Raw genomic sequence first — 20,514 nt, forward strand, 5'->3', positions numbered from 1 at the left:
TAGGTCACACTAGCGTCATATATACGGTCTCGTTTACAGATGAACACACTTTCCTAAAACTCTCCCAATAAACCAAAATCGACCGTTCACCTTCCTTGCCACAATTCTCACACGCTCGTTCCATTTCATATCGCTTTGCAACGTTGGACCTAGATATTTGAACGACGTGACTGATACTATTAATGATGTATTCGAACATTACAGGTTTGTTTTTATTACCCAACCGGATTCACTCATATTTTTTAACATTTTGAGCTAGCTGCCATTCGTCAGACGAACTAGAAAACTTGTGTAAATCATCTTGTATCCTCCTACAGTTTGCCGGCCGGGGTGGCCGAGCGGTTCTAGGCGCTACAGTTTGGAGACGCGCGACCGCTACGGTCGCAGGTTCGAATCCTGCCTCGGGCATGGATGTGTGTAATGTCGTTTGCTTAGTTAGGTTTAAGTAGTTCTAAGTCTCGGGGACTGATGACCTCAGACGTTAAGTCCTGTAGTGCTTAGGGCCATTTGAAGCATCCTACAGTTTCTCAATGACGCCACGTTCCTGCACACCAGAGAAGCATCAGCAAACAGCCGCAGATTGCTGCCCATCCTGTGCGCCAGATCATTTGCGTCTACAGAAAACAACAGCAATCCTGTCACACTTCCCTGGGGCACTCCTGACGATAACTTCGTCTCCGATGAACGCTCATTGTCGAGGACAACGTACTGGGTTCTATTACTTACGAGGGGCATTTGAGAAGTCCGTGCGAAAATAAAAACTACTTAGGTGTTTGGGGTAAAACATTTTTATTTTCCGACATAAGTATTCCTTTAGGCTTATACACTTCCTCCAACGCTGCTCTAATTTGTTGATCCCTTCCGAATAATATGAATTGTCCAAGTCTGCAAAATAGCTATTAGTTGCTGCAATCACCTCCTCGTTTGAATAAAATCTTTGTCCTGCCAGCCATTTCTTCAAATTGGGGAACAAATAATAGTCCGAGGGAGCCAAGCCTGGAGAAAAGGGGGGATGTGAAACGAATTGGAATCCTATTTTCATTAATTGTGCGACCAAAACTGCTTGTGGTGTGTGCTGTTGCATTGTTGTAATGGAAAAGGACTTCAGAGATCCAATCGCCGGCGGTTTTCAAATGGTCCAATAACGATGAATAATATTCACCTTTAATAGTTTTATCCTTTTCCAGATACTCGATGAGGATTATCCCTTGCGAACCCCAAAAGACAGCCGCCATAACCTTTCCGGCCGAAGGAACGGTCTTCGCCATTTTTGGTGCAGATTCTCCCTTGGTAACCCATTGTTTAGATTGTTGTTTGGTCTCAGGAGTATAGTAATGTATCCATGTTTCATCCACAGTAACGAAACGACACTTAAAGTCCTGCGGATTCTTCCTGAACAGCTGCAAAATATCCTTGCGACACTTCACACAATTCCGTTTCTGATCAAGCGTGAGCAATCGCGGAACCCATCTTGCGGATAGCTTTCTTATGTCCAAATGTTTATGTAAAATATGATGTACCCGTTCACTCGAGATGCCCACAGCACTAGCAATCTCACACACCTTAACTCATCTGTCATCCATTACAATATCATGAATTTTATCAATGATTTCGGGAGTCGTAACCTCCACAGGGCGTCCAGAACGTCCAGCATCACTTGTGTCCATATGGCCACTCCGAAAATTTTGAAACCTCCTATAAACTCTTCTAATCGAAGGTGCAGAGTCATCGTAATGTTTATCAAGCTTTTATTTAGTCTCCTGAGGCATTTTGCATTTCATAAAAAAGCACTCCGTCTTCAGGCCACGAGTGGCCTACCGGGACCATCCGACCGCCGGGTTATCCTCAGTGGAGGATGCGGATAGGAGGGGCGTGGGTTCAGCACACCGCTCTCCCGGTCGTTATGATGGTATTCTTGACCGAAGCCGCTACTATTCGGTCGAGTAGCTCCTCAATTGGCATCACGAGGCTGAGTGCACCCCGAAAAATGGCAACAGCGCATGGCGGCCTGGATGGTCACCCATCCAAGTGCCGACCAAGCCCGACAGCGCTTAAATTCGGTGATCTCACGGGAACCGGTGTATCCACTGCGGCAAGGCCCTTGTGTTTGCTTTTCATAAAGTAATTTTTAATCACCACACATATTTCTTTTTCGCCCATTTTTTAACAATCACTCGATTTTCTAGATTCACACGAATGCCAAACACAAAGAAATAGACCAATATGGCTGAAACTTGGTGTGCGCTCTTTCCAAAAATGTTTCTAACTAAACATGACCTCGATACGCGCCGGTGGTGCCATCTCTCGGACTTTGCACGGTCTTTTCAAACGCCCCTCCTAAGAAGTCTTCGGCCACTCACGTATGTGGGGACCTGTTCCACATACGCGTACCTTCCTTATTAGTCTACAGTGGGGCACTTCACCAAATGCTTTTCAGAAATCTAGAAATATGGAATCTGGCTGTGGCCCTTCACCCACAGTTCGCGGTACATCGTGTGAGAAAAGGGCAAGCTGAGTTTTCACGAGCGATGCTTTGTAAAACCGTGATGAGGCGTGGCCAGAAGCTTTGCAGTTACAAGGAAATTTACTATATTCTCTGCCAGTAGTTCACACACTCAATGGCTTTCACATCCCCCAGTATCTGACATATCCAGTATTTGACACCACCACTGCAAATGCACATTAATTTTAATAAGTAATACAGTATTTCCTGTGTCTGTAACGAGGCATCAATATTATAATATATGGGGTATGATAGTAGACTAACCTCTCAGTGGTGTGTCTCAGGCAATGCAACTGAATGGCGAATAAATAGTCTACAGATACAGGCTGCTGGACGTCTAGTAATTCATAATCATCTCAGTATATCCTAGCTAATAGAGGATACATGTCAATGAACTAAAATAGTTCTCCACAGAACTATCTGAGAAAGGACTTAAGGAATACCCTCTGGCTCTTACAACTAAAGATATAGGGAATAAGCAGAGTAAAAAGTACTTATCTCACTGAAATATTGACTGGAATAACATGAATGTCGTTTTACTACAGGAAACTCACTGTTTAGATGAAACTCAGCTTCATAACATGTGTAAGATATCTGGCCATACGTTAGCTGCTGCTACATATCACTCAAGATATGGATCTGCAACATACATCAGGAATGACATTCAAGAGGTAACAGATGCGCAGACAAAAGCAGAAAGTAGCATGTATATGATCTGGCTGAAAGTCGCCAACACAGAGATTGTGAACATTCACAAGCTCCCGCACAACCATGGATAGAAGAAAGTGCTCAACACACAGGAGTAGTAATTGGAGACTTCAACAGCCATACAACACAATGGGGGAACAGAAACACGAACGAAGATACTGTCAAGGCATCGAAATTGGCTGAAATGGGACGTCTTTACTTATTATTCGACGGGAAGGACAGAGGGACATTCCACTCGGCTAGATGCGCTCAAGACTGCAAACCAGACCTCTGTTTTGTTACCACTGGCAGTGAAGGATCACCCTTGCAGAGCAACAGGAACGTGCTCAGAGGTTTTCTTAGAAGCCAACACCAACCTCTTGGATTCCACATTCCAACAGTAAAGTCTATAGTAAACCCACGATGGAACTTTAAAAAAGCCAACTAAGAAGTTTTCTCTCAAGAGGTTGACTGTACTATAAAGTTTTTATTCCACTTAAAATTAGTCATTATGACTGCTTTGTCAGCCTAATTCATTGCATTCCCAGGATACGTATTCCAAGGGGCTATAGGGAGGACTACATCCCCGGATGGAGTCCTAGATTCCAGAAATTGTATGAAGAATTTAAGAAGACGCAAAACACCGAGGTAGCAGATAAGCTGAACTCGGCTCTAGACTCAACTACGCAAAATAAATGGAGGGATCTAAACGAAAACATGTCCTTCCGACACTCGAGAAAGAAAGCGTGAAACATACTAAGGAAGCTACGTAAGTGCCACAAGAACTACACTCCTGGAAATGGAAAAAAGAACACATTGACACCGGTGTGTCAGACCCACCATACTTGCTCCGGACACTGCGAGAGGGCTGTACAAGCAATGATCACACGCACGGCACAGCGGACACACCAGGAACCACGGTGTTGGCCGTCGAATGGCGCTAGCTGCGCAGCATTTGTGCACCGCCGCCGTCAGTGTCAGCCAGTTTGCCGTGGCATACGGAGCTCCATCGCAGTCTTTAACACTGGTAGCATGCCGCGACAGCGTGGAAGTGAACCGTATGTGCAGTTGACGGACTTTGAGCGAGGGCGTATAGTGGGCATGCGGGAGGCCGGGTGGACGTACCGCCGAATTGCTCTACACGTGGGGCGTGAGGTCTCCACAGTACATCGATGTTATCCCCAGTGGTCGGCGGAAGGTGCACGTGCCCGTCGACCTGGGACCGGACCGCAGCGACGCACGGATGCACGCCAAGACCGTAGGATCCTAGGCAGTGCCGTAGGGGACCGCACCGCCACTTCCCAGCAAATTAGGGACACTGTTGCTCCTGGGGTATCGGCGAGGACCATTCGCAACTGTCTCCATGAAGCTGGGCTACGGTCCCGCACACCGTTAGGCCGTCTTCCGCTCACGCCCCAACATCGTGCAGCCCGCCTCCAGTGGTGTCGCGACAAGCGTGAATGGAGGGACGAATGGAGACGTGTCGTCTTCAGCGATGAGAGTCGCTTCTGCCTTGGTGCCAATGATGGTCGTATGCGTGTTTGGCGCCGTGCAGGTGAGCGCCACAATCAGGACTGCATACGACCGAGGCACACAGGGCCAACACCCGGCATCATGGTGTGGGGAGCGATCTCCTACACTGGCCGTACACCACTGGTGATCGTCGAGGGGACACTGAATAGTGCACGGTACATCCAAACCGTCATCGAACCCATCGTTCTACCATTCCTAGACCGGCAAGGGAACTTGCTGTTCCAACAGGACAATGCACGTCCGCATGTATCCCGTGCCACCCAACGTGCTCTAGAAGGTGTAATTCAACTACCCTGGCCAGCAAGATCTCCGGATCTGTCCCCCATTGAGCATGTTTGGGACTGGATGAAGCGTCGTCTCACGCGGTCTGCACGTCCAGCACGAACGCTGGTCCAACTGAGGCGCCAGGTGGAAATGGCATGGCAAGCCGTTCCACAGGACTACATCCAGCATCTCTACGATCGTCTCCATGGGAGAATAGCAGCCTGCATTGCTGCGAAAGGTGGATATACACTGTACTAGTGCCGACATTGTGCATGCTCTGTTGCCTGTGTCTATGTGCCTGTGGTTCTGTCAGTGTGATCATGTGATGTATCTGACCCCAGGAATGTGTCAATAAAGTTTCCCCTTCCTGGGACAATGAATTCACGGTGTTCTTATTTCAATTTCCAGGAGTGTAATAACACCTTACCAGACAAATAAATCCTAAAGAAATAGCAGCCAGGACTGTCAGTCTAAGAGGAACGCCAACAAACAACGACAAACAGAAAGTCAATGGAATGAAACATCACTTAAAGTCTAAAACGTCTCAAACACAGCCATTCGAATTTCCACAAAAAACCTCTACAGCCGAAGTTCTTTCAACCTAAGACACCTTGAAACGTACTAAATTGGGTGGTTTCGATGGCATATACCCTGAGCTCCTTAAACATGCTGATCAGACTGCCAAATCTTTATAAGAGAACGAAGATAACTGCCATCCTGAAAGTAAATGCTCAAGTGAGCAAGGTTCACAGTTTAAATGACAGAGTGCCACACGGATCGGTATTGGCCCCACTACGTTACAATTTATATTTTGTCGACTTACCAAAAACAAAAGCAATAACATTTATCTACGCAGATGATATAGCCTCGGCGAACCACACTAATGATTTGACAACTTCGGAAACGACTCTCACTCAGAATTTGCGAACTCTAGATGAGTTGTTTAACGTATGGTGACTCAAAGTAGATGAAAACAAAACTGAATGTTCCACCTTCCATCTGAGTAATAGACACGCTGGCTACAAACCGCAAATTGCATGTCACATAACCCATTCCCAAAATATATTGGCGTGACCTTGAATCGCTCCCAAACATACAGAAAACACCTAAGTGCAACAGCCTAAAAAATGAGATACAGAAACAACATATTGCACAAACTGTCTGGAACAAGATGGGGAGCTGAGGCGTCAGTTCTGAAAAGAACTGCCCTCTCAGCTGTGTATTCTGTTGGTGAATATTGCTGCCCAGTATGGTGGAATAGCGCTCATTCAGGCACGGCTGGTACACAACTGAATGTGGCCATGAGAAGTACATCTGCCAAAATCGACACCCGCAGAATGGTTACCTGTTCTGTCTAATATCGAACCACTGAAGATACAACGGCAAGCTGAGCTGAAAAGGGCATGGGAGAAATGTTCCAGAAATACCGAGCTGCCACCACGTCAGGACTGTGACGTCACCCAAAGGCAACGACTGAAGTCTAGGAAACCCTCCTGGAGACCTGGAAAAAGGCTCATTTCTGAAGGATTCCAGCCAAAAAGAGCATGGCGGGATGGCGGACGCAGCCAGTCCTGACTCTGAAGCTCTCACTGTCGATTCTACACTAGCCCCTGCTGGATTACACTTACCTAGGTCGTTGTGCGACGCCTTAAATCGCGTAAGCACCGAGCGCAGAAGGTGCCAGGGCTTGAAATGCAAGTGGGGAATCGCTGAAAGTGCGAAGTGTGACTGCGGATATCTGTAAGAAACAATACACCACGTGGTCACAGAATGTCATCTGTGGAACTATGCTGGAACTCTGCCTGGATAAACGAGATCTGTGAGGATGCATTCTCCTGGATCTAAACTTCAGATATCCAGCTGTAACGAGGTGCTTGCAAATATTTAAAGAATATCCTTATTTATTACAATCTTAAACTTAGAATACCTATTCTGTTTATAAAAATTACCTTTTTTTCGGTCCGCCTGCTTAGCTGGGTGGAAACGTGCTCGCCCCCCTTGCAAGTGGGCCCGGATTCGATTCCCGATCGGATTGGAGATTTCTCCACGCGTGGACTAGGTGTTGTGTTGTCTTCATCATCATTTCATCCTCGTCATCGGCGCGAAAGTCGCCCATTGTGGCCTCGACTGAAATAAGACTTGCACTTCGCAGCCGAATTTCCCCGAATAGGGGCCTCCCGTCCGACGATTTTACACGCTCATTTCATTTTTAACGTTTTTCCTTTATATGTAACTCATCCAAGCGTTTTTTAATTTTGTGCTATTCACATGGATAATATTATCTTATAGACTTAATTTAAGGCTTTCCTAATCAGGAATGAATGCAATTTATTTTATTTGTACTTTATGTATACAGCATTAACATTAACACCATAGCTGTTCAATCTAAGTAATGTGTCCTTGATGCCATACGTAATAAATAAAAAAATGATAATATACAATTGCCGGTCCCAAGTCCGGGGCCTCATCTCGCAAGTGGTGAGGAACGAGGAGGGGGAGCAGTCACAAACTCGTCAAAAAAACCTGGGTCCATCCGGCACCATGTGAGGGTTGCAACGCCGGAAATGCACATCCTCCTATTTCCATCTATTGTACTATAAACTTTTTCCTTATTTTGTTACCTGAAGATATGACATTTCTGTGTCTTTATATATCGTAATTGTTTTAATATTTGTATATATACATATTTATGCATTTATGTCGATGTATAATTCGTTTGTTTTGTAAATATTATTTGTATTTTTACGCTGGGTCTTGCCTAGCGAAAACTATGTTCTCGAACGATTACATCGATAGGTCGTGTGGAGAACCAAAGTGTTTAGGATCTTTGGCAGTGTTAACTCTGCCGCGTGGAGCGCGGGTAGAGCAGAGTCTGGCGGGAGTAGGGCGGTGTAGCAGGCGTGTTGTGTGACGCTCCCGCGAGTTGCCGCGCTTCCGGGGTTTGGCAGCATGTAATTGCGCTCGACTTGCTATCATAGTTTCTGGCACGGTGTCGCGGACGGGAAACATTAGCAGGCATAGCAGGCAGGCATCGAGAGCCCGTTTCGCCTGGTGACCGTGTCGAGAAGAAGGCGCGCCAACATCCGGCTTCCGCAACAGCGACGGCCGACAATGAGTGATTGTCGCCACCTCCCCGATCGACGACTTCAAACCTTCAATCAACCAACAAGGAAGACTGAAAGCACGTTAAGTTTTAGAACTGTATGGCAGACCTCAGCTTTTCAAACTATTCCATTAGCATCACTAAAATACAGCAACTTAGCATGAACCTTTGTTGCTCATTGTCCCAATTGCATTACCAAGCAGGGTCCCTTCCTTTTCCGAAATGAACTCGAGTGTCGTTGAAATTCAAACGCCAGCATTAAAGTAATATCATTCGATTTCACTGCTTTAATTTCAAAGTTCAGTTAAGGTATTCATATTTAGATTACACAAACACAAATTAAGAGCGCGAGTTTTGTTACCATATTTTAGCTTACCTGTGACTGCAGCTCAGCTTGGTACGTACTAAATTTTACTATTGTTAATTGTTCAGAATCCTTTAATTCAAGTTCAAAGCTATATCTCTTATTTGTAAATTGCACAGATTCAAGTAGCTTTTGAAATGATTGTTGAGGTAGCCCAAGGCTAACCTTATTTTATTGAATTTCGTAGTGCTTCAGAAACAAAGTTCACTATTAATTTCAGTCACTAAATTAACTTTTAATTTTCTGGTTTTATTAATTCTTTTGCTAAATTAAGTCAGAGTGTAGCGAAATTTATTACCTCTGATAAACATTCAGTTTTCACACAACACGTGTCAACCTTCAGTTGCCACGCTTTTAGTGCTAATTATATGTGCAATAACCTTTCTTTTTCAGTTATTATAGTAGTTGTCCATAGGACTGGCGACCGTAATTTTCCCCAAATCTCAAATATCTAATTAACGCCAGTTCCATTAGGTACACGCGGTTCAATTTTTACTGTCATTAAGGTCGATAAGTGAGGAAAAGGTTACAGGGTCCCTGCCTAGGGTTGCAGGTGAATCGCGGTCAACGGCCTCAAAGGCGGAGGCGGAATCCCAGCTCCCAACGGCAGAGCGAGCGGAAGAACCTAATGGAGGAAACCATGAAGAATAATCATTCCGGAATAACAATTCGATTTTATCATGCAATTTATATCCTAACATGTACGATATACAACTTCAATTGCAGAACGGAAAGTCCGCTAAAAGTAACTACTATCCCAGGTGGCAACTCGAAAGAGGAATCCGCCACTGCTTTATGCAATGACTCAAGGTCATTACTAATAATTGGAAAACAGAAAGAACTTGAAATTCTCATAGATAAGCATGTATTACAAATTTAGCAGTACAAGAAACAAGATTTTTGGACGAAAATGTTACAGAAACCAAAAACCACAAAATTTTTAGGGGTAAACCAGCATTAAAAGTTACGAAAGACATCCCAGTACTTGGTACTGCCTCCTGTATTCATAAAAATTTAGTAGATAACGTTACAGAATTTTAATCCAGTTCAGAAAGACTCTCTCCCCTCAGAATTAAATGTAAAAAGGCAGTGTACCTTTGTTAATTGGCACACACCAATTAACAATGACAATAAAAAAAATCCGAGTATAGTAGAAGCATTATGGAAAGCCGCGCGGAGTAGGCGCGTGGTCTGGGGCGCATTGTCACGGTCCCCCCCCCCCCCCCCCCCCCTTGGAGGTTCGAGTCCTCGCGCGGGCGTGGAAGTGTGTGTTGTCCTTAGCGTAAGTTAGATTAAGTACTGTGTAAGCCTAGGGACCGATGACCTCAGCAGTTTGGTCACATAGGAACTCACCACCCCCATTCTGGGAACATTTGGATGACTAAATAAAGTATCAAAAATTCCAAAATCAAATATTGTAATACTTCTTGGGGATTTTAATGCACAAGTAGGGGAGGGGCAAACTTTTGGGATAATAGTAGGATAATGTACAGCCCATAAATGGACGAACAAAAATGGCACAAGACTTATTAACCTTTGCAAAACATATCAACTGAAGTTAATGTCAACTTCCTTCAAAACCATTCAACAGCCAAGCTCGCATAAAATATACAACCGGTTTCTAAAGACTAAGCTGTCATCTTCAGGTCTTAAAATTGTAGAATATATTCATTTTACGCTGACCTCACCTACAAGATGTCAAATGGATAAAAACAGCACATTGTGAAAGGTTTGTTATCTGTAAAATATTTAAAAGCATAAATCATCTTGTGCAACAAGTTATGCTCATATACATATTGCTCACAGTTGCTTGTTGCGTCATACAAACACGTTAGGCAATAGCACATCTGTTGACATATGCTGGACATATTCTAAACAATGGGAGCCCACTTTAAATGGCAACTTAATTGTACCTTATACGCCATTTAAAGTGGATTCGCACTGTATACAATATGTTCAGCATATCTAAACAATTGTGGTATTACCTAACGTGCTTGTATGACGCAACAAGCAACTGTGAGCAATATGTATTAGGCATTACCTGTTGCACAAGATGATTTATGCTTTTAAATATTTTACAGATGACAAACCTTTTATAATTCGCTATTTTTATCCATTTAATATCTTTTTTGCATAAGGTCAGCGTAAATGCACATATTTTACAACAAAAGATTTTAAGACCTGAAAATGACAGCTTAGTCTGTAGATACAGGTTGTCTTCAATAAAAAATATGTAATGAAATCTTGGCTGTTGAATAGTTTTTAACAATTGAACTGATCCCCCTTCAGTTCTCTCAAAATGAGAAAATTCAATTCCTTCAAAAAACCTCCCAAGATAAGCAAAAACATGGATATCTTCAAACACAATACTAGGGGAGTTCCAGTTAGATCGCGTGGTTATTTCTCAATGCGTTACTGAAGAAATCATGAAAGTAAAAGTGACTAGAAACAGGGAAGTCGACCTTGATCATGACTGACTAAAATGAAACTTAAACTTTTCCCTAATAAAAACCAAAAGAGGAAGCAAAAATTGATTACATACAACACAGACAGGCCCAACACCACAAAAAAGGCAATGAAACATTTTCAAGAAGAAATTTGAATAACTAAATCAGGGAAATGGGAAGAATTATCCAAAGAAATCAACAGGGCAGCGAAGGATGAATTTGGATCAACAAAAATCAAAAAGAACTCTGGTGGAATGAAGCCTGTGAAACAGTAGATGCAGAAAGAACAAAACAGTGGAAAAAACGAAAATGTTCTTGGAAGACAGAGCACCTTGATGAATTTGAAAAGCAAGAGTAAGAAACAGCAAGATTAATAAAGGGTGCTAAATGATCTTTTGAGAAGTCGCAACATCTTGACATACAAAATAGCTTTGTTAAAAATGACACACGGAATTTCTATCGGATGCTTAAAGATGATCTAAAGGGCTACCAAGCTCCAAATGTTTGACTCTGTGATGAAAATGGTAAAATAGGCCTAAGCAATACCCAGAACTCAGAAATACTAAGAAAGTACTTTGAACAACTATCGAACTGTGAAGAACCTAACTGCGAGACGGAATTTCCAGACCGTCATGAAAACACAGAAGTAGATCCACCATCTACAGCTGAAGAAATTAAAGCAGCAATAAGTACCCTGAAAAAAAAACAAAGCCAGTGGAGTAAACTGTATTACCGCTGAAACCAAAAATTATAACTAACCATCCGATCATGTTTGAAGAAATATGGGAAATTGGAAAGGTCCCGGAAGACTGGAAAATGGCTGTTATCCATCCCTTGCATTAGAAAGGTTGTAAGCATGATGTAAATACCTACAGAGATGTATCATTGTTGCCAGTGCGTTAAAAATATTTTCAACAATATTACTAAACTAGGTAGAAGCAACACTTGATAGCTATTTGGGAGAAGAGTGGGTTTAGAAAGGACAGTTCTTGCTGAGAACAGATTTTCCACCTAAAGACGGTAATCTGTCAGACTTGAAAACTCAAAAAATAGAATTGTAACACTTATAGATTTTAACAAGGCCGTTGATTAGTTGATATGAGAACTCTAAATAAAGTGATCTCAGAATTTGTCATTAAATGTAAACTAGCAAATTTTATTCGTGAAACGCTCGCAGGCCATTTCAAAAGTAAAGTTTCGGGATGAAATATCAAAGGCATTCAAAATAAAAACAGGTGTAAGGCAAGGTGACGGCCTGTCTCCACTCGTCTTCAACTGCGTCTCAGAGAATATAGTAAGAGAACAGAAGCAAAAATTAGAGAAACATGAGCTAACGACAGTGAGGACTAGGAACAAACGTATAGAAATTCACTATCTAACATTTACGGATGATTTTGCTATTCTTTCTGAAAACCTAACAAATGCAGAAATATAAACCAATCTCTTAGAACAAATAGCGAACAAAGCAAGTTTAACCATTTATGTAGAAAAAACTAAAATTAATTGCAAACATAAAAAATGCTCCAGAAATCCTAGAAACAGATTTTGGACAGATAAGGGGGGTTACTTCCCCCCCCCCCCCCCCCAATGAACAGTGGACCTTGCCGTTGGTGGGGACGCTTGCGTGTCTCAACGATACAGATAGCCGCACCGTAGGTGCAACCACAACGGACGGGTATCTGATGAGAGGCCAGACAAACGTGTGGTTCCTGAAGAGGGGCAGCAGCCTTTTTAGTAGTTGCAGGGGCAACAGTCTGGATAATTGACTGATGTGGCCTTGTAACACTAACCAAAACGGCCTTGCTGTGCTGGTACTGCGAACGGTTGAAAGCAAGGGGAAACTACAACCGTAATTTTTCCCGAGGGCATACAGCTTTACTGTCTGGTTAAATGATGATGGCGTACTCTAGGGTAAAATACTCTGGAGGTAGAATAGTCTCCCATTCGGATCTCCGGGTGGGGACTACACAGGAGGACGTCGTTACCAGGAGAAAGAAAAGTAGCGTTCTACGGATCGGAGCGTGGAATGCCAGATTCCTTAATCAGACAGGAAGGTTAGAAAATTTAAAAAAGGAAATGAAGAGGTTAAAGTTATATATAGTGGGAATTAGTGAAGTTCGGTGGCAGGAGGAACAGGATTTCTGGTCAGGTGAATACAAGGTCATATATACAAAATCAAATAGGGGTAATGCAGGAGTAGGTTTAACAATCTACAAAAAAATAGGAGCGCGGATAAGCTACTACGAACAGCGTAGTGAACGCATTATTGTGGCCAAGATAGACAGGAAGCCCACGCCTACTACAGTAGTACAAGTTTATATGCCAACTAGCTCCGCTGATGATGAAGAGATTGAAGAAATGTATGATGCGATAAAAGAAATTATTCAGATAGTTAAGGGAGACGAAAATTTAATAGTCATAGGGGACTGGAATTTGATAGTAGGAAAAGAAAGAGAAGGAAAAGTAGTAGGCCAATATGGACTGGGGGTAAGCAATGAAAGAGGAAGCCGCCTGGTAGAATTTTGCACAGAGCACAACTTAATCATAGCTAACACTTGGTTCGAGAATCATAAAAGAAGGTTGTATACATGGAAGAAGCCTGGAGATACTGACAGGTTTCAGATAGATTATATAATGGTAAGACAGAGATTTAGGAACCAGATTTTAAATTGTAAGACATTTCAAGGGGCAGATGTGGACTCTGACTACAGTTTATTGGCTATGAACTATAGATTAAAACTGAAGAATTTGCAAAAAGGCAGGAATTTAACGAAATGGGACATGAATAAACTGAAAGAACCAGAGGTTTTAGAGAGTTTCAGAATTTAATTTATGAAAGGAAGATATATAAAAATGCAGTAAACGAAGCAGGCGAAAAGGAGTACAAATGTCTCAAATGAGGTCGACAGGAAGTGTAAAATGGTTAAGCAAGGATGGCTAGAGGACAAATGTAAGGATGTAGAGGCATGTATTATCAGGGGTACGATAGATATTGCCTACAGGAAAATTAAAGAGACCTTTGCAGAAAAGAAAACCATCTGAGTGTATATCAAGGGCTCGGATGGAAAACCAGTCCTAAGCAAAGAAGGGAAAGCAGAAGGAGCATATAGAGGGTCCATACAAGGGCGATGTACTTCAGGGCAATATTTTGTAAATAGAAGAGGATGTAGATGAAGATGAAATGGGAGATGTGATACTGCGTGAAGAATTTGACAGAGCACTGGAAGACCTAAGTCCCAACTCTACCACCTGGTGAACAAGATGTACGAGGCAGACGAAATACCCTCAGACTTCAAGGAGAATATAATAATTCCAATCCCAAAGAAAGCAGGTGCCGACAGGTGTGAAAATTATCGAACTATCAGTTTAATAAGTTATGGCTGCAAAATACTAACACGAATTCCTTACAGACGAATGGAAAACCTGGTAGTGCCAACGTCGGGGAAGATCAGTTTGGATTCCGTAGAAATGTCGGGACACACGCAGCAATACTGACCCTACGACTTATCTTAGAAGCTAGATTAAGGAAAGGCAAACCTACGTTTCTAGAATTTGTAGACTGAGAGAAAGCTTTTGCAATGTTGACTGGAATACTTTCTTACAAATTATGAAGGTGGCAGTCTATTTAAAATTTGTACAGAAATCAACTGCAGTTATAAGAGTCGACGGGCATGGAAGGGAAGCAGTAGTTGCGAAGGGAGTAAGACGTCTCCGATGTTATTCAATCTGTATATTGAGTAAGCAGCAACGGACACAAAAGAAAAATCTAGAGTAGGAATTAAAATCCATGGAGAAAAAACAAAAACTTTGAGGTTTGCCAATGACACAATTCCGTCAGAGACAGCAAAGGACCTGGAAGAGCAGTTGAACGGAATGGACAGTGTCTGGAAAGGAGGATATAAAATGAACATCAACAAAGGCAAAACGAGAATAATGGAATGTAGTCGAATTAAATCAGGTTATGCTGAGGGAATTAGATTAGGAAGTGAGACACTTAAAGTAGTAGATGAGTATTTCTATTTGGGGAACAAAATAACTGATAATGGTCGAAGTAAAGCGGAAATAAAATGTAGGCTTGCAATGCAAGGAAAGCGTTTATGAAGAAGAGAAATTTGTTAACATCGAGTAGAGACATAAATGTCAGGAAGTCTTTTCTGAAAGTATTTGCGTGGAGTGTAGCCATGTATGGAAGTGAAACATGGACGGTAAATAGCATAGACAGGAAGAGAGTAGAAGCTTTCGAAATGTGGTGCTACAGAAGAATGCTGAAGATTAGATGGGTAGATATCGTAACTGATGAGGACGTACTGAGTAGAGTTGGGGAGAAGAGGACTTTTGGCACAACCTGACTAAAAGAAGGGATCGGTTGGTAGGACACGTCCTAAAGCATCAAGGGATCACCAATTTAGTATTGGCGATAAGCGTGGAGGGTAAAAATCGTAGAGAGATACCAAGAGATGAATACTCTAAGAAGATTCAGAAGGATGTAGGTTGCAGTAGTTGCTCGGAGGTAAAGAGGCTTGCACAGGATAGAGTAGAATGGAGAGCTGCATCGAACCACTCTCTGTATTGAAGACCACAACAACAACAAAGAGGGTTAATATTAAAATATTTGGAAGATATGATTCAAGAAAATGACTTGGAAAAATTCGGTGTAGAAGAAAGAGTACGATAAATGGAGAGAGCACACGGTATAGCCAGGAACGTTTACAAGTAAGGGTCTCTGTCTAAAAATTTGAAAATACAGCACTACAACACAATAGCAAAACCAGAATGCCTTTCTGCAAGTGAATGTTTTGAACTGAATTACAAATTGCACAGACTTGAGGTCCTGGAAAGAAGAATCATTCGGAAAAATCTTGGTCCCGCTAAGAAATACAGAGGTATGGAAATTAAGAATTAACGAAGAAGTATTCCGCAACATAAAAAACATAACTGAAACCATACGGAAGAGGCGACTGCTATTTTTTAGACATTTGTACACAATGAACAAAACAGATTTTTAAATATCTTTGGGACAAGAAGTCAACAATATCCTGGATTCAAGAAGTTTAAGAAAGATTTGGAAAGAAACAACATAAGTGAAAAAGTGCAACAGGAAGAGATACTTTTAAGAAGAAAGTATTAAAAATGGAAGGATTCCAAAGCAGGAGGGAGAAGGAGACAGGGACAAAATGATCTGCATAGTAAGAAAATGAAAGAACACAGGAGGATGAAGAAAGAAGGAGAAAGGAAGAAGTACTGAAATTGGCGTGTTATGCTTAGATGATCCAAACGGAAAAAGAAAGAATATAGAAGAAATGAAGGTTTCTATTGTGCAGCAGCGGAAGATGACAATATTTTGTACAGTGATAACGGTGCGCTGTCTGATCATATTGTTATGCTAAATGCATTCAAATCTGTACCATGCACTGCTTTTTTTAACGTTGGGAATTTCTACTTGCTATTTATTGGTACTTTAGGATTCAGTTACGTCCGCAGTAATGCTCTCAATGAAGGTAATTTTGCCAATAAACTGCATCCACTTTAGTGAGTTATACAGACAGTTCGGATGCAGAAATCAGAAATATTTAACTTGGAGGTCCGTTTGTTTTGCAAAGCGTTGGGGAATACTGAACTTCGGGTTTTAGAGGCGAGTTTTAGACGTGGGAGTAACATTCTTAATTCATGGTGCATTTTAAGATGAAATTTAGAGCTGCAGTAGTGGTTATGTGTGTGTTTTTGCAACCATTTTTTCTGTACTTGCATGAATTTAATGCATGTACAAAGGTGGATCTACAGTCGCCTACAAACCTATAATTTATTTAAGTAGTGTCAATAGGTGAGATGTGTGTCTTTTAATAAGTACTACAGATCCAACGAGCTTGCAAAGTGTGCGGTATCTTAAAAATTTCAGGTAATAATACAATCCGACTTCGTTCGAATTTTCGTAGTGATCTGTAACTATACCTACATCTACATCTTATGATCAGCATCATATATATATATATATATATATATATATATATATATATATATATATGATGCTGATCATATATATATATGTGTGTGTGTGTGTGCGTGTGTGTGTGTGTGTGTGTGTGTGTGTGTGTGTGTGTGTGCGTGTGTGTTTGTACTCAATAAATGATAAATAATTTTATGAAAGAACTTAGTTTCGAGATACTGAGTCTGTCTTCTTACAGCATTTGGCTGTCAGAGTAAATAAATAACAATGACCTTACAGCATCTTCTTTGGAGGAGTCTCAACTCAACGTTTTTGGTTATGATACGATATCTGTCGAGGCATAACAGATGCTATCGTCGTGTATCACGAAAAATGTGAACTTTTAAGTGCTACGTCGCAATAAAATCTTCTTCACTTCCTAATATACCGTTTGCTCAGTTTTTTTCTTTTGGCTATGTTGTGTGTGTGTGTGTCTTCATATCACGTCTTTTTATTAGATGTTAATGTTATTTAACAGTTGATTACAGCAGATACAGTCTCTAAACAAAACGATTTAGAAAATATATATGTATGGTGCGAAAAGTGGCAATTGACCCGAAATAACTAAAAGGGTGAGGGCATCCACATGAGTGTTAAAACAAATCCCATAGACTTTGGTTACACGATAAATCAGTCAAATCTCAAGGCTGTAAATTCAGTTAAATACCCAGGAATTACAATTACGAACAACTTAAATTGGAAGGAACACGTAGAAAATGTTGTGGGGAAGACTAACCAAAGGCTGTGTTTTGTTGGCGGGACGCTTAGGAAATGTAACGGATCTACTAACGAGACGGCCTACATTACGCTTGTCCGTCCTCTTTTAAAACACTGCTGCGCCGTGTGGGATCCTCACCAGACAGGATTGACGGAGTACACCGAAAAAGTTCAAAGAAGGTCAGCAAGATTTGTATTATCGCGAAACAGGGGAGAGAGTGTCACTGAAATGATGCAGGATTTGGCATGGACATCATCAAAACAAAGGCGTTTTCATTGCGGAGGAATCTTCTCAGGAAATTCCAATCATCAGCTTTCTCCTCCGAATGCGAAAATATTGTGTTGACACCGACCTACATAGGTAGAAACGATCACCACGATAAAATAAGGGAAATCAGAGCTCGTACGGAAAGATAAAGGGGGTCGTTCTTTCCGCGCGCTATATGAGACTGGAATAATAGAGAATTGTGAAGGTGATTCGATGAACCCTCTGCCAGGCACTTAAATGTGATTTGCAGAGTATACATGTAGATGCAGATTTAGATAGCCTTGCCGAGATAGTCCCCGATCCGAAAATAGTGCAACTTTCATAGAAAGTCGCTAGTGCACATAAACTTCAGTAGGGCTGACTCATCTACATAAATAAAAATGTAAATGTTTCTTTGTTCAAAATCTTAAATCTCAGAAAGTTTTTCACTAATTGTTTGGAAATTTTAACACAGCGTTGCAATGGAATATGCATATACTTTTATATAGTTACTGGGGCGTTATATGGGATAAAAAATATAATGGTGATATGTTGTTAAAAATTATCATTTTCTTTTTTTCAAAATCTTAATCTTCACTGATTCCTTTTCAATTCTAACATAACATTGCTTCCCAATATGCGTTGTGGTTTTATTTACCCATTGCAGAGCCATAGGGTACATGTAATAAAATGTAATATATTATACATTATATTGTTATATACCATATGGTGCTCCAGTTGGTACATAAAAATGCGCTTATTCGAATGCAACGTTGTGTCAGAATATCAAAGGAATCGCTGAGGAACTTCCGCAGATTCTCTGCTAACGATGTAGCCCCCTTGTTATCCCTTTCACACCCGATACGCACAATTGTGTGGTGCGGTTTATTTGCGTTGCAGCATCATATTATTCCGCTATGCAGTCGAGTCCCAAGTCACACGAGTGTGCAAGAATCGCTGTTTCGTATACAACTCGATTTATATCAATATATCGTTACTTCCCCATGAACCATGGACCTTGCCGTTGGTGGGGAGGCTTGCGTGCCTCGGCGATACAGATGGCCGTACCGTAGGTGCAACCACAACGGAGGGGTATCTGTTGAGAGGCCAGACAAACGTGTGGTTCCTGAAGAGGGGCAGCAGCCTTTTAAGTAGTTGCAGGGGCAACAGTCTGGATGATTGACTGACCTGGCCTTGCAACATTAACCAAAACTGCCTTGCTGCGCTGGTACTGCGAAAGGCTGAAAACAAGGAAAACTACGGCCGTAATTTTTCCCGAGGGCATGCAGCTTTACTGTATGGATAAATGATGATGGCGTCCTCTTGGGTAAAATATTCCGGAGGTAAAATAGTCCCTCATTCGGATCTCCGGGCGGGGACTACTCAGGAAAAAGAAAACTGGCGTTCTACGGATCTGAGCGTGGAATGTCAGATCCCTTAACCGGGCACGTGGATTAGAAAATTTAAAAAGGGAAATGGATAGGTTAAAGTTAGTGAAGTTCGGTGGCAGGAGGAACAAGACTTTTCGTCAGGTGAATACAGGGTTATAAATACAAAATCAAATATGGGTAATGCAGGAGTAGGTTTAATAATGAATAAAAAAATAGGAGTGCGGGTAAGCTACTACAAACAGCATAGTGAACGCATTATTGTGGCCAAGATAGACACGAAGCCCACGCCTACTACAGTAGTAAAAGTTTATATGCCAACTAGTTCTGCAGATGAAGAAGACATTGAAGAAATGTATGATGAGATAAAAGAAATTATTCAGGTAGTGAAGGGAGACGAAAATTTAATAGTCATGGGTGACTGGAATTCGAGAGTAGGAAAATGGAGAGAAGGAAACATAGTAGGTGAATATGGATTGGTGCTAAGAAATGAAAGAGGAAGCCGCCTGGTAGAGTTTTGCACAGAGCATAAATTAATCATAGCTAACACTTGGTTCAAGAATCATGAAAGAAGGTCGTATACATGGAAGAATCCTGGAGATACTAGAGGGTATCAGATAGATTATATAATGGTAAGACAGAGATTTAGGAACCAGGTTTTAAATTGTAAGACATTTCCAGGGACAGATGTGGACTCTGACCACAATCTATTGGTTATGAACTGTAGATTAAAACTGAAGAAACTGCAAAAAGGTGGGAATTTAAGGAGATGGGACCTGGATAAACTGAAAGAACCAGAGGTTGTACAGAGTTTCAGGGAGAGCATAAGGGAACAGTTGACAGGAATGTGGGAAAGAAGTACAGTAGAAGAAGAATGGGTAGCTCTGAGGGATGAAGTAGTGAAGGCAGCAGAGGATCAAGTAGGTAAAAATATGAGGGCTAGTAGAAATCCTTGGGTAACAAAGAAATATTGAATTTAATTGATGGAAGGATGAAATATAAAAACGCAGTAAATGAAGCAGGCAAAAAGGAATACAAACGTCTCAAAAATGAGATCGATAAGAAGTGCAAAATGGCTAAACAGGGATGGCTAGAGGATAAATGTAAGGATGTAGAGGCTTATCTCACTAGGGGTAAGATAGATACTGCCTACAGGAAAATTAAAGAGATCTTTGGTGAAAAGAGAACCACTTGTATGAATATCAAGAGCTCAGATGGAAACCCAGTTCTAAGCAAAGAAGGGAAGGCAGAAAGGTGGAAGGAGTATATAGAGGGTCT

This window comes from Schistocerca piceifrons, chromosome 8, assembly GCF_021461385.2.
Source record: "Schistocerca piceifrons isolate TAMUIC-IGC-003096 chromosome 8, iqSchPice1.1, whole genome shotgun sequence".
NCBI lineage: Eukaryota > Metazoa > Arthropoda > Insecta > Orthoptera > Acrididae > Schistocerca > Schistocerca piceifrons.